A 12,765-nucleotide genomic window follows, 5' to 3' on the forward strand; every position below is an offset into this window, starting at 1 on the left:
TTTTTCTTGGGAACTCTGGAATACAGAGTTTGACAAACAAAAAAATTGTGTACATGAGACATTTCTACCTCCTGGAAAAATAGGAGCAGAACAGGAACTTCAGGAGAAATATTGATAATGCTCATGTCAACCCCACTCCCCACTCTTTTTGTTGTTGTTGTTAATCCTCACCTGAGGATATTTTTTTCATTGATTTTTAGAGAAAGTGGAAGGAAGGGAAGGAGGGAAGAGAGAGAGAGAGAGAGAGAGAGAGAGAGAGAGAGAGAGAGAGAGAGATACATTAATGTGGGAGAGACATCGATTGGTTGCCTCGACTCAGGTACATGACACTGACCAAGAATATAACTAGCAATCCTTTGGTGTGCATGCTGATTCTCTAACCACTGTACAACACTGTCCAGACCCCATTCCCCACTCTTGAACAAAGAAAGGCAGAGTAGTAAATCTTTGCCAGCCCCTGAGAGGGAAGTCCCTGAGAAACAGAGTAGCTGCACCAAGGCATAGGATTATTAAGCACATCGTGGAATAGAGATTCAATTGGAAATTATGTCTCACAGGCAGATACTGCACCATGACTGAGCCTCTGGAAAAACTAGCATGAACTCCTCTATAGCAAGAAAGACATCATCTACGTACCAACTTTCAACTTCTGTACTTTCAAATTCATAAAGTGATGCCCCAAAGCAAAAGACTGTGGACTCTGCCTGCCACCACAGGTGCTGTTATGGGTCATGTTGGTCATTTTAGGCTCAGCCATCCTTTGGTTTGTTAGTTTTCTACATTGTGGTTGTTTCTATTTCTATTATTTCTGACAAGTGCTTAATTTTTGATGAGTACCAAGGCACTGAGAACTTTGAAAGCGCCATTAATAAGAGGTAAAAATGACAACGGAACAAATTCAAAAGTTAAAAAAATATATATCAAAGTGGCAAGAAGATGTCAGATGACCACAGATTTGTAGGATGAATCATTCATCAGGAGGAACATTTTTGAAGGACACAGAGCAAATCATGCCAAGTGTATGCTTCTGAGCCTGAGCAAAGGAAAATAACCAGCAAAAGGCAAGGAAAAGTGATTGATGAAATGGACTAGTTAGCCTTAATATGGAAAGCCTACTAGCCTAATACTAATTCAGAAAAAGACCACGAGGGTTAGAGTTTAGCTACGAAATTCTGCTGCATAACCAATCTTTCCTACGGTTCCATTGTTTCCAGGCCTATTCAAGTCTGCACTACGTCAGAGTAAGTGTTGGAAAGGCTGTCCGTGTGAATACTGTACTGCTAAGGAGTTGCTGACATCACTTGCAGAGGTCCTGGGGTCAGGTGAGATGGGGCGTAAGGAGAGGATGGTCATGCTGCAATAGAATTTCCAGAGGAGTAAAACTGGTTTACCTTTTCAAAAAGATGCCCAATAGAGCACACATTAGCACAAAAGAACATAACATGCCTGGTTTTAAAGTTTAAATACACCTTAATCATGGACTTAGGAACAGCCACTTACAGCCCATCCTCTGTGAAAGTAGAGGTATCTGGGCTGGATGGAAGCTATCGTTCACATCTTTCCTGCTGCTCTAACAGAGGTCATGACCGGAGATGGTCCACTGCAGACAGACATCAACCCCAATCGGGATGAGAGCAGTGGCAGTTCTCAGCAGGGTACTGGGCCCTCAGTTTAGGACGTGACAAAGCAGAAGGAACAGGAAACTATAAGGGCAGCAGAGACTCTTGGAACCATAAGAAGATTTTAGGAAAAGAGTTGAAAAGAAGGGCCTATGTATTCTTCCCAATTCTACCCTTTAGCACAGAAAGGGGTGAATTGGCAGAGAAGAAATTCCAGGGCCTCCATAATTCCACCTCTAAGGCTGGTGTGGTTCAATGAAAAAGGGCTCTTACATGCCCACAGAGGGAGTGAATAAGAGTTTAAAGTGCTCAAAAGGTGCTTTTATTGAGTGATAGGTATGTATTGAAGCACTGAAGTGAAGTGAGAATTCATTGAACATAGTTTTTTAATTCTTGCTAAGTAATAGAATTCCTTTGAGGGTATGAACCATCTTTGTTTAGGCATCTTTGTTTATTTGGGAAAACAGTTACAAGCAAACTGAAATGGATATGAATTAAGGTATAGAGTGAGCTAAGCTGATGTCTGTATGAAAATAAATAGGAATTTGGGGGGAAGGGTGTAAGAGGTACATGAGCTGGAGAGGAGAGGGAAGAACAATGAATGAGTTGGAGACGGCAACACAGGGAAGAAAAATTCCTAGTATCAGGAATCAACACGATACCTTCGAAGAAACATGTCAAGTTCCCATTTAGATTTCACATTGCACAATCCTAGTCCCAAACTTCAGTGAAGACTGCCATACAGTTTTGAGTCTGTATACTTTAAATAAAAAGGGATTAAGGTCATACCCAGTGGGATGATATGATGCTGGAAAGGAACAGGAGGGAAAGTCCAGGATGGCCTAAAGACTTCATAGCAAGTAAGAATTCAGAGTCAAAACTCACTAACAGAAAGCCTCACTATCATGACCACCATGGGTGCACGTACACACACACACACACCCTCCTCCTTACCATAACCACCATTGTCACCATTTAGCATCATCACCAAGAACACCAGATGCACCACTGTATATTTCATGGGGTTCAAACCAATTGTACCCAATTTTTAAAGGGAGAAGTATCCCAAGCAACTGGAGATCTTGGACAGCGCCAGAAGTAGCTGAAATCTGGGTCGGCACTCTGATCTCATGTCCACCTCAAGGACAGCACAGTTCCAAACACTCGTTGGTTTTTTCTTTCTCCTTTCCTCTCAATGCCCTCCCCAGCATTTCTGAGAGATGAGAAGAAAAGTCTCAGAAAAAAAATTACATAGACCTTGAGGCAGCAAACTGTCCTCTATTAAGGAGCTTCTCCTAATACCTCAGGGAGAAATGTTCATTGCTTCTAGTTCTGGCAGAACCACGGTATATGTAAATATATTTATTTCCTATTGGTATGGGAAATAGGATGTAGAAATCTTCAGCTACAGCTGCTGATATTTAGAGCCTCTGATAGGTCAGATAACCAAAAACATCTAGAAGTCAAGGTGTGTTGGGTGTCTCAGACAGATCAAACTGCAAGGAACTCTCCACTGTCAGAGACAAATCATTTATCTAAAGGAGGTTTCTGAGACTCGTTCAGGAACTTGTAATTAATTTTTTTTGCTTTTGTTTTTTGCTTAAGCCCTGATGGAATGCAGAATCTGATATGGAATCAAACAAAGATGGATAAACCCTACAGCTTTGATGTCATCTGGATTTTTGTGTAGGGTGTGCAGCTAGATCATGACCAAAATACCTCATTACATGTACCCACCAGACATCAGAAGAACTGGATCAGCCACGTGGTCTATTTCTTCAGGTTTTCACAAGACAGCCTGTAAGTCCTATCTCCTATATCAACTATGGCCAAAAATACTGTGTTTGTATCCTAAGTATTTTCCAACAGGCATCTTTTTGCTCTAATACTTTTGCAAAACATCTTGCTTTTCACAATAAGTTGACTCAGAAAATCAATATACCCACTAGGTGTTTACAAATCAAATATGTATTTAATGTAACCAGAAAACTTACTCTTTATGGAAACCCTAATGTGCGCGCGCTCACACACACTCACACACACACACACACACACACACACACACACATGCAAGTGTAATGTAAATGAACCCCCCATTCATTGGTTCTATAAGTTCAAATGTAAGCACATTTTACTAAAGTCAACAATCTCTATATACTTTAAAATGTGGAAATTTATTTATGTTTTGTCACTAAATAATTACTAAACTACCCATGATTCCTTCCTGCCCCCCCCCCCCCCGCCCCCCGAACCCATGTTAAACTAGAAGTCCACAATCTCAGCCACAATACACACTGGTATCCCATTGGCATTTCTCTTCCTTTATATAACAACTTTCTAATTGGCTTAAGTATAGAATAATTGTGTCACAAAAGAAAAATTCCCCTCACCATTAAACTCAAACTCTTGACTATTAACATTAACTGAAGACTGACTCCTCCAACCCCCTAACCTAAGATTAAATGTGTACTAATCTATCACTGTTTCAGTCAAGAAAAGCATTCTGCTGCTGCCTCAGCCTTCACACTGCACAGAATCAGTTCATATATATTTCCCATTTGGGGTTTTGGGCAAAGTTCCATTGAGGTCTCGTCCAGGAAACTCCCCCAGGGCTTTAAGGGTCATAAGTCCTGCAGGTTTATGATGGTTTGGTTTTAACTTCTGACTACACTGGGCAAGATTTTACATACCTGATGATAGCAAGCCTTACTGTGGGCCAAAAGGCTCTGCAATCCAATTGGTGGTAAAGTCCTGCTAATTCCCTAAAGCCTAGCAAGGAAGCTGAGAAGGAGGATAAAACACACAAAAAATAGAATTGTTGCTAGGCATACAGAATCTGGCCCTCTGAAAGTGTTAGAGGATTGACTTGTGAAAATGTATGCTTGTGAATTTTTATATAGAGAGTGTGTCTTGAGAATTCTATGGCCATGCTGCACTTGAAGATGGTGTCCCCTAAGATCATTGTGCAAATCTTGGGGAATCAAAAACTTGAATCTTGGAAGCCCTGAGCAATAAAAAGGAACGATAGGACCAGCAAGAGCTCTTTGACTTTTGACAACATGCTTACATCTTCCACGAGCAGTTTCCTCATATCCTTTCGCCTTCAGGTCTACCTGGTACTGCTAAAGGGCTGAAGGTTCTTTCATGTCTAGAAATTCACTTTCTATATATATATATATATATATATATATATATATATATATATATATATATATATATATTTTATTGATTTTTTACAGAGAGGAAGGGAGAGAGATAGAGAGTTAGAAACATCGATGAGAGAGAAACATCGATCAGCTGCCTCCTGCACATCTCCCACTGGGGATGTGCCCGCAAGCCAGGTACATGCCCTTGACCGGAATCGAACCTGGGACCCTTCAGTCCGCAGGCCAACGCTCTATCCACTGAGCCAAACCGGTTTTGGCTAGAAATTCACTTTCTAAAAAAATATCTCTGAGTGGTGTTTATGGTTCTGGTTAATGATCTTAATCCTGTATTTGTTTTATTTCTTCAGCAAGAAAGAAAAAGCACAAACAAGTTTATTTATAATTATTTCTTCTTCCTTTTCTTCAGATTACATTTGGACTAAATCATCAACCTATAGATTAGCAGGAGCCCCTTTGCAAAGACAGCTAAGTGTTCTCTGGCAGAACTGTGCTACATCCAACATACTGTCAACATGTCACCTCACCCACAGCATCCCTCTCCCAGCAATAACCTGTAGCCACGCCCATAATCACTGAAATATTCCGCATTTCTTTTAGACAGTGAAGGAGACGGGTTTTAATCAGTAAGAAGATGTGTTTTAATCACATCTAATGCAATGTTTCACATGATAGAATGAGCCACAGACAAACTTTGCTACCAACAGAAGTTTTTTTCTTATTTTTTTTCCTGCATGCTTTTAGCACTGTTGTTAAACATTTGAACTTTTTGGATTCACTTTGCTGGTTGTGGTGGTATTTTTCAAACCCTTACCTGGGAAATAAATCAAAAAATAGTTATTGCATTCTCTCCAGGGTTCGGACTGTGCTACAAGTTGTAGAAAATATATTAGCCATGGAGGATATTTTTGTTCCCCTCATGAAGCTCATAATTAAGATAGGAAAAGAGGGTTAATAGCATGAAGCAACACCCGCACGTAAGGTGCTATATTATGAGGGTCAAGTTACCCAGTTCATCTAGTATCAATGGTTCAGAACTTCTGGGCTCAGCAGAACTTTAAAGCTCAGGTGAAGGCTCTGTAGTCCCCCCCACCCCCCAGAAATCTGCACATGGTTCATACAAATAAAATTTCACACTGATTCCAAAGGGGAGGGAGATGGTCCATGAACTTCCTGAAATCCATTCATGAATGCAAGAGAAGTTTATGGATCTCTCTCTTAAGAAATATAGAAGTTCAGAGGAGCAGGAGCTCATTTAATTCAAAAGGAAGTTAAAGGAAAGGCACTGGGATTTAAAATTTACCTTGGATGGTAGATGATATTTAGAAGGGAAAGGAAATGAATCTTTATGAGAGACATAGTATGTCATCTCATTTCATCAACAGAATAATTCAGTGAAGAAAGTACCATGTCCCTCCTGCTAGAGAAATAGAGACTTAGGAAACTTAATAAATTGCCCAAGGTTACTCTCAGCTAATTAATTAGTTCCTGAGTTGGCTGGAAACTCATGTCTGTATGAAAACAAATCCTGAGCTATTTCCACTGCACACTCTATTGAGGAGGGAGACAGTAAATCTTCTGTCATCTAATGACTATGTCCTCTAGTGTGCAGACATGATCTGAGGGAGAGATTGGGGGTGAGGAATAAAACCCTTTTCTAGCTCTCGAGGAAAATTAAGTTGAATGAGGCCATGATTGAGATAGGTACTCTATTGTTATTATATTACCTACAAAATGAGGACATCTAGTAAAAATAGGTATGAATGATGGTGATTTTTTTTCCCAAACCATTATAAGTTTGGTATGGGGGGACAAAATTATTGTTTTCAACGTTCTGCTCTCTCCCTGTAATAAGATAATGTCTATTTTCATGTGACTTGCCTATACTTTCGAGTGAGCATCTCCACCCTATTGACCTTGGTTTTGGCCTTATAAAGTAATTGCTTTAACAAATGGACTGTACTGGAAATATCAGTGTGCCAGTTCAGAGCATAACCTGCAAAGTTTTCTTATTCTCCTCATCTCTGCTGTAGATAGTGGCTGCCCCTTCAGGCTGGATCATAGAATGAGCAGATATATGGAGCAGGTATGAACCCAACCTGTAGCCTGGAGGCAATTTCAGCTGAGCACAGTCAAACCAACAGTTCTTCAAATGACTAGTGGAATTGTGAGTGAGAACTAAGTGTGTACTGTGGTAAGTGACTGAGATTGTGAGGTTGTTTATTACCACAGAATACCCTGACTTTTGATGGTTGGTCAAGCATGGCCTCAAGAATTTGAAACCAACCAAGAGTCCAAGTGTCACCAGAAAAACTGAAATGATATCAATGAGTCCTGGCCATGTCAGTCAGTTAGAAAGAGGGCTGTTCTGATACACCAAGGTTGTGGGTTTGATCCCCAGTCAGGGCACATAACAAGAATCAACCAATAAATGCATTAAAAAAGTAGAATAACAAATAAATGTTTCTCTCTCTCTCTCTCTCTCTCTCTCTCTCTCTCTCTCTCTCTCCTTTCCTCTCTCAAATCAATAAATTAAAAAATTTAATTAAAAAAAGCAAATGATGTCAAGGAAAATTCCAAAACCAAACTGAAGTAACCTGGTTGCGTCAAGGAATAACGCAGATCAGATAGGATTCTTGGCTCTTTATGTTCCATACCGGCAGTACAGGTCTCATCCTCCAGGGAGATAGTGGAAGGCTAAATGCCATTTGAGGACAATGTGCTTGATGAGACAGTCATCACTACACTTAAGAATATGATTTGATTGTGAGTTTTCTCTTCTCTTTCTCATTCTCAGTGTGGAGGGAGGAAGGAAGATGGATACAAGACAGGAAAATATGAGGAAATGGAAATCTCTTAAGCAGTTCATAAAGTTGACACCCAGGTTCTGAATAAGAGTATGTGATATCTTCTGAACACACACACACACACACACACACACACACACACACACACACACACAGAGAGAATAAAGCATACACGTTCTTGGTCCTACAAATGATTTCCATGAGAATATTGCTTCAGTTATTGGCCACACAATTTCAATGCCAACCCTGACAAGGTCTAATTAGCATTCTGTCAATCATAATTCTCTACTGAGAGTTTTGTAGTTGATGGAGTACCAGTGAGCAGACAGATGACCACCGATTTCTCATTAGCACAACCCCAGAACCTAATTACTTTAACGCATTTAAAAATCAGTCTGTGGTCTCAGCAAAATAAAACTAAAATGTAAAATATTGTGTACTTTTTATTTGATGCTGCTTCTTAGCTGTGCTGTGCCACTAAAACAACAGAGGACCAACGTTTGGGTGAAAGAGAAGTGGGGCAACAGGAACAAACACACTCACACATATCTTTTGATTCCACCCAATTGAACGCGTTCTGCAATCACCAATGCCCGGGAGACTGACACTTGTGAAATTTGGTTTTTGTAAAAGAAGCTGTTAGGACTGCGGTTTTGGCTGCAGGACTCTGCTGGGCTTCAGCAGCTCAAGTGCGGGAGGCCAAGCCCTGTCCCAGTGCCAAATATTTGTCCACACTCTGCTCCCATGCAGTGAAGACTCAGCTCTGTCAACATCCCCGGGACTAGAGGAAGGTACTCCTCCTCCCATCCCACATGTGAGAAGTGTCCCCTGGTCATGAAGTCATAGAGGCCTGAACACACACGCTTGAAGTGAGCTGCAGTGCTGATCCCCAGGGGAGACAGGGAAATTGGTCCACGTCCCACAGTAACTGACCCTGCGCAGGGAGAACACAATCTGCTCTCAGGACTGTGTGCCTTTTCCATTCAGGTGTTTCTAAGCTCTGCTATTAGATCATTATAATTTACAGAATCTCTCTACATAGGTGAATGGGTTGAAAGATCAGATGGTTTCATCAATGTCGTCTTTCTGTCAATGCAGTCTACCCAGACAATGAGAAACTTTGTTACAGGAAATCTATTCCTCAATTAGAGTCTCCCCGCCTTAGAGAACTAGTCCCAGCTGAATAGACCTTTCTTTCCTGTCAGGTACATGATGCGTTATCTACAAGGATATCAACATAACCATATTTTGGACTAAAGGGCTTTTTACTTTTAAGAAGTGAGGAATGGGAGAAAGTCGAGTTTACTGTGGCATCTGGCTTAGAGGCCCTGATTCAATCTCTCCCAACAATTCAACAAAATACCTATAAAGACACAGAAAAAAATACAAACATTCCATTACCCAAATTGGAACTAAATAACCTATTTTCAGCATCTAGGACCAATTTCTATTAAGTGCAAGAAGGCAAAATGGTATTAAAAACACAATCCATGATTCCTTGGGCTATAACCACCAGAAACAGAGCTAGCTTCCTCCTCTCACCAGAAGAGTGGATAGAGGTAGGAAAGACGCCCTGCCCCTTCTCAGTATTCAATCCCTGGCTCAGAAATGCAAGCTATTTATTGATTGGATAACCCAGGCTATCTCCCTATGTGGGTGATGCTCTTTGAGGCCTGGTGCCATCCGCTGTCCACTCTTTACCCGCGCCCCCCCCCCCCATATCACTCTTTTTTCTATATCCAGTCACAGGTGGGAATTTCCAAAAAAAAAAAAAAATGCATGGAAGGTGCAAACCCTCAAAGTAAGTTACAACAGGTGGGGTGGAATCCCAAAAGTAGTCCTAGGAACAGTGCATACTTGGGATTATAGCCCTTTAGGATCTCCATCAGGGGCAGTGTTAGGAGGCAGGATGAGATGTGATGAAGTGTCAATCTAACAGGAGCATTTGAGATTTCTCAGCTAGAGTTTGAGAATGGGTCTAGAAGCCATGCATGTTAACGTGCTATTCAGTTGTCCATTTGAAGAATGAGGTCAAAGGCAAAACCACAAACATTGTCTTTGGAAAATGGCATATTTCTCCTTCTTTATAAATAAGAAAGGGGGTTGAGAGGGTAATTACTAACATCAGATCCATAAAAATGCCAGAGAAAGAAAATAAACCCTAAATCTAAAGACATACAGGATGAACCAAAATTTGAAAATGATCCTGTATAATAAAAGCCTAATACACTAAGTGTCCAATCCTTCATTCAACCAGTCGCTATGATATGCACTGACCACCAGCGGGCAGACGCTCCAACCCAGTAGGTTAGCTTGCTGCTGGGGTCCTGCAGATTGGGATTGGGTGAGATGAGCCAGACCCACCCTAGAGCCAACCTCCAGCAGTCCCAGCCCGGCCGGCCAATCTCCCATGTCCCTCCCTGGCCTCTAAAATATTTCTTCTAATTAATTTCCTTTCATAGTGCATGAATCCATGCACCAGGCCTCTAGTTTAATATAATAATTGAAGGAAATTTAAGAAAACCATCTCTCATCCCCAGTAAGAATATACAGAGAAGCAGAAAACTCATTGAAAATTGGCAAAAGTGATAATCCATCAAATAAGAGGAAAGGAATAAAGAGAAGGTAAGATAGAGACGGCCAAGAAGTGAACATTGAATAGCAAAACTTCAATATATATTAGAAATAAATAAAAAATTGACAATAACCAAAAACTAAAATTGTTTAAGACAGCATCAACTATTCAATAGATATTTGTTGCATATGCAATAGAAAGGTCTAAAAGAATACTGACTTAGTTATGACCTCTCCAAAAACGCTAGGGCATTCAGTGGAACTAACTGGAGGAAAGAAATAAACTCTTCAATAGCTAGCTGAATTTGCCCTCTGTGGGGGCGTACCTGTAGATGCCGCAGAAAACTGCTGGTTCCGGGTGCGTGGCCACTGTGACCTCTGAATGTCCCTCTCAGGTATGTTGGCAGTTACTGGGGAAATGGAACCAACTATGGTCGAGGGTAGTCTGGGAAACGGGCCAAGTTTATAATAGTCTAGGAAATGGGGCAAGTTGATATTAATAGTTAGAGCAATGGGGCAAAGTTGATTAGTAATGCCTTGGTAACGGGGCAAAAATTGATTAATGATGTTTTATGTAATTCACTTGTTTTAGTAACTGCACTTAGCGACAATGATTGATTGTATAACCTTAAAGGAAATAAATAGGTTGCAACAGTGATCTAAAGGTGCCATTGGCCATTCACCTGCTTCTTGTGTGGGTGTTTTATTTCTTATTTCTTTCTTAGAAGTTTCCTTCCCACAGCCCTCCCCTTTGATGAATGTTGTATGGATACTCATGGTGGAGGAGGGAGACGTAAAGAAACAACTTGGTGTGTGAACAGGATGACTAGAATAGACACACCTCTCTCTAACTAGTGGGTTTCAGATCAGTGTGTTTCCCCAGGCCCAGGTGGAAATGAGGTTATGCTCAATGGGGCACTTATTTTTTTGCATTGAGGCAGCACTTTTTTATCCAGGAATAGCCAGCAGCACCTTATAACAATTTTCTAAGCAAATGGTGGTGATGGGGCGGGGGGGACCCAAACAGTGATTCCCACTTCATGGTTTGATAGGAAAACTATTTGAAGGATATCCATGAACATCTAGTGAGTCAACCAGCACAAGCAGCCTGCAAGAATTTGCAGAGATAGTCATGTTCCTGGGTGGGCAACTACACATTCCATGTTGTTACACATCTATGTTTAGTCCCTGGCTTCATGTTAGATATGATTTATTCTGAACTCCTTATTATGCCTCTCCCACAAATCAAATCATGCTACAGTACACACTTTTTTTTTTTTATTGCTTAAAGTATTACAAAGGGTATTACATATGTATCCATTTTATCCCCCCGCCCTAGACAGTCCCCTAGCCTCCCCTATCACCCAGTGTCTTATGTCCATTGGTTATGCTTATATGCATGCATACAAGTCCTTTAGTTGATCTCTTACCCCACTACCTCCTGCCCCCCAACCCTCCCTGGCCTTCCCGCTGCAGTTTGACAATCTGTTTGAGGCAGCTCTGCCTCTGTATCTATTATTGTTCAAAAGTTTATAATGGTCTCTATTGTCCATGAATGAGTGAGATCATGTGGTATTTTTCCTTTATTGACTGGCTTATTTCACTTAGCATAATGCTCTCCAGTTCCATCCATGAAGTTGCAAATGGTAAGAGTTCCTTCCTTTTTACAGCAGCATAGTATTCCATCGTGTAGATGTACCACAGTTTTCTAATCCATTCATCTACTGGTGGGCACTTAGGCTGTTTCCAGATCTTAGCTATGGTGAATTGTGCTGCTATGAACATAGGGGTGCATATATCCTTTCTGATTGGTGTTTCTGGTTTCTTGGGATATATTCCTAGAAGTGGGATCACAGGGTCAAATGGGAGTTCCATTTTTAACTTTTTGAGGAAACTCCATACTGTCTTCCATAGTGGCTGCACCAGTCTGCATTCCCACCAGCAGTGCACAAGTGTTCCTTTTTCTCCACAACCTCTCCAGCACTTGTCGTTTGTTGATTTGTTGATGATAGCCAGTCTGACAGGTGTGAGATGGTACCTCATTGCTGTTTTGATTTGCATCTCTCGGATGATTAGTGACTTTGAGCATGTTTTCATATGTCTCTTGGCTTTCTGAATGTCCTCTTTTGAAAGGTGTCTATTTAGGTCCTTTGCCCATTTTTTGATTGGATTGTTTATCTTCCTTTTGTTAAGTTGTATGAGTTCCCTATAAATTTTGGAGATTAGGCCCTTATCAGATATGTCATTGGCAAATATGTTTTCCCACACAGTGGGTTTTCTCGTTGTTTTGTTGATGGTTTCTTTTGCTGTGCAGAAGCTTTTTATTTTGATGTAGTCCCATTTGTTCATTTTTTCTTTAGTTTCAAGTGCCCTAGGAGCTGTATCAGTGAAGAAATTGCTTCGGCATATGTCTGAAATTTTCTTGCCTTTGGATTCTTCTAGAATTTTTATGGTATCCTGTCGTACATTTAAGTCCTTTATCCATTTTGAGTTTATTTTTGTGTATGGTGTAAGTTGGTGGTCTAGTTTCATTTTCTTGCATATATCTGTCCAATTTTCCCAACACCATTTATTGAAGAGACTATCTTGGCTCCATTGTAT

The 12,765-nt window shown here is 40.7% G+C and overlaps 1 long non-coding RNA gene across 1 annotated transcript; it reads left to right on the forward strand.

Annotated features, from left to right (window-relative positions):
- Positions 1-1,203: 1,203 nt before the first annotated feature.
- LOC132212755 (uncharacterized) lies at positions 1,204-7,724 on the forward strand. Its single transcript, XR_009447778.1, has 3 exons — positions 1,204-1,322; positions 3,225-3,419; positions 7,581-7,724. It is a non-coding gene; the product is annotated as an uncharacterized LOC132212755 (long non-coding RNA).
- The last annotated feature ends 5,041 nt before the right edge of the window (positions 7,725-12,765 follow it).

The sequence above is a fragment of the Myotis daubentonii genome, chromosome 11 (genome assembly GCF_963259705.1).
Source record: "Myotis daubentonii chromosome 11, mMyoDau2.1, whole genome shotgun sequence".
In the NCBI taxonomy this organism is placed as follows: domain Eukaryota; kingdom Metazoa; phylum Chordata; class Mammalia; order Chiroptera; family Vespertilionidae; genus Myotis; species Myotis daubentonii.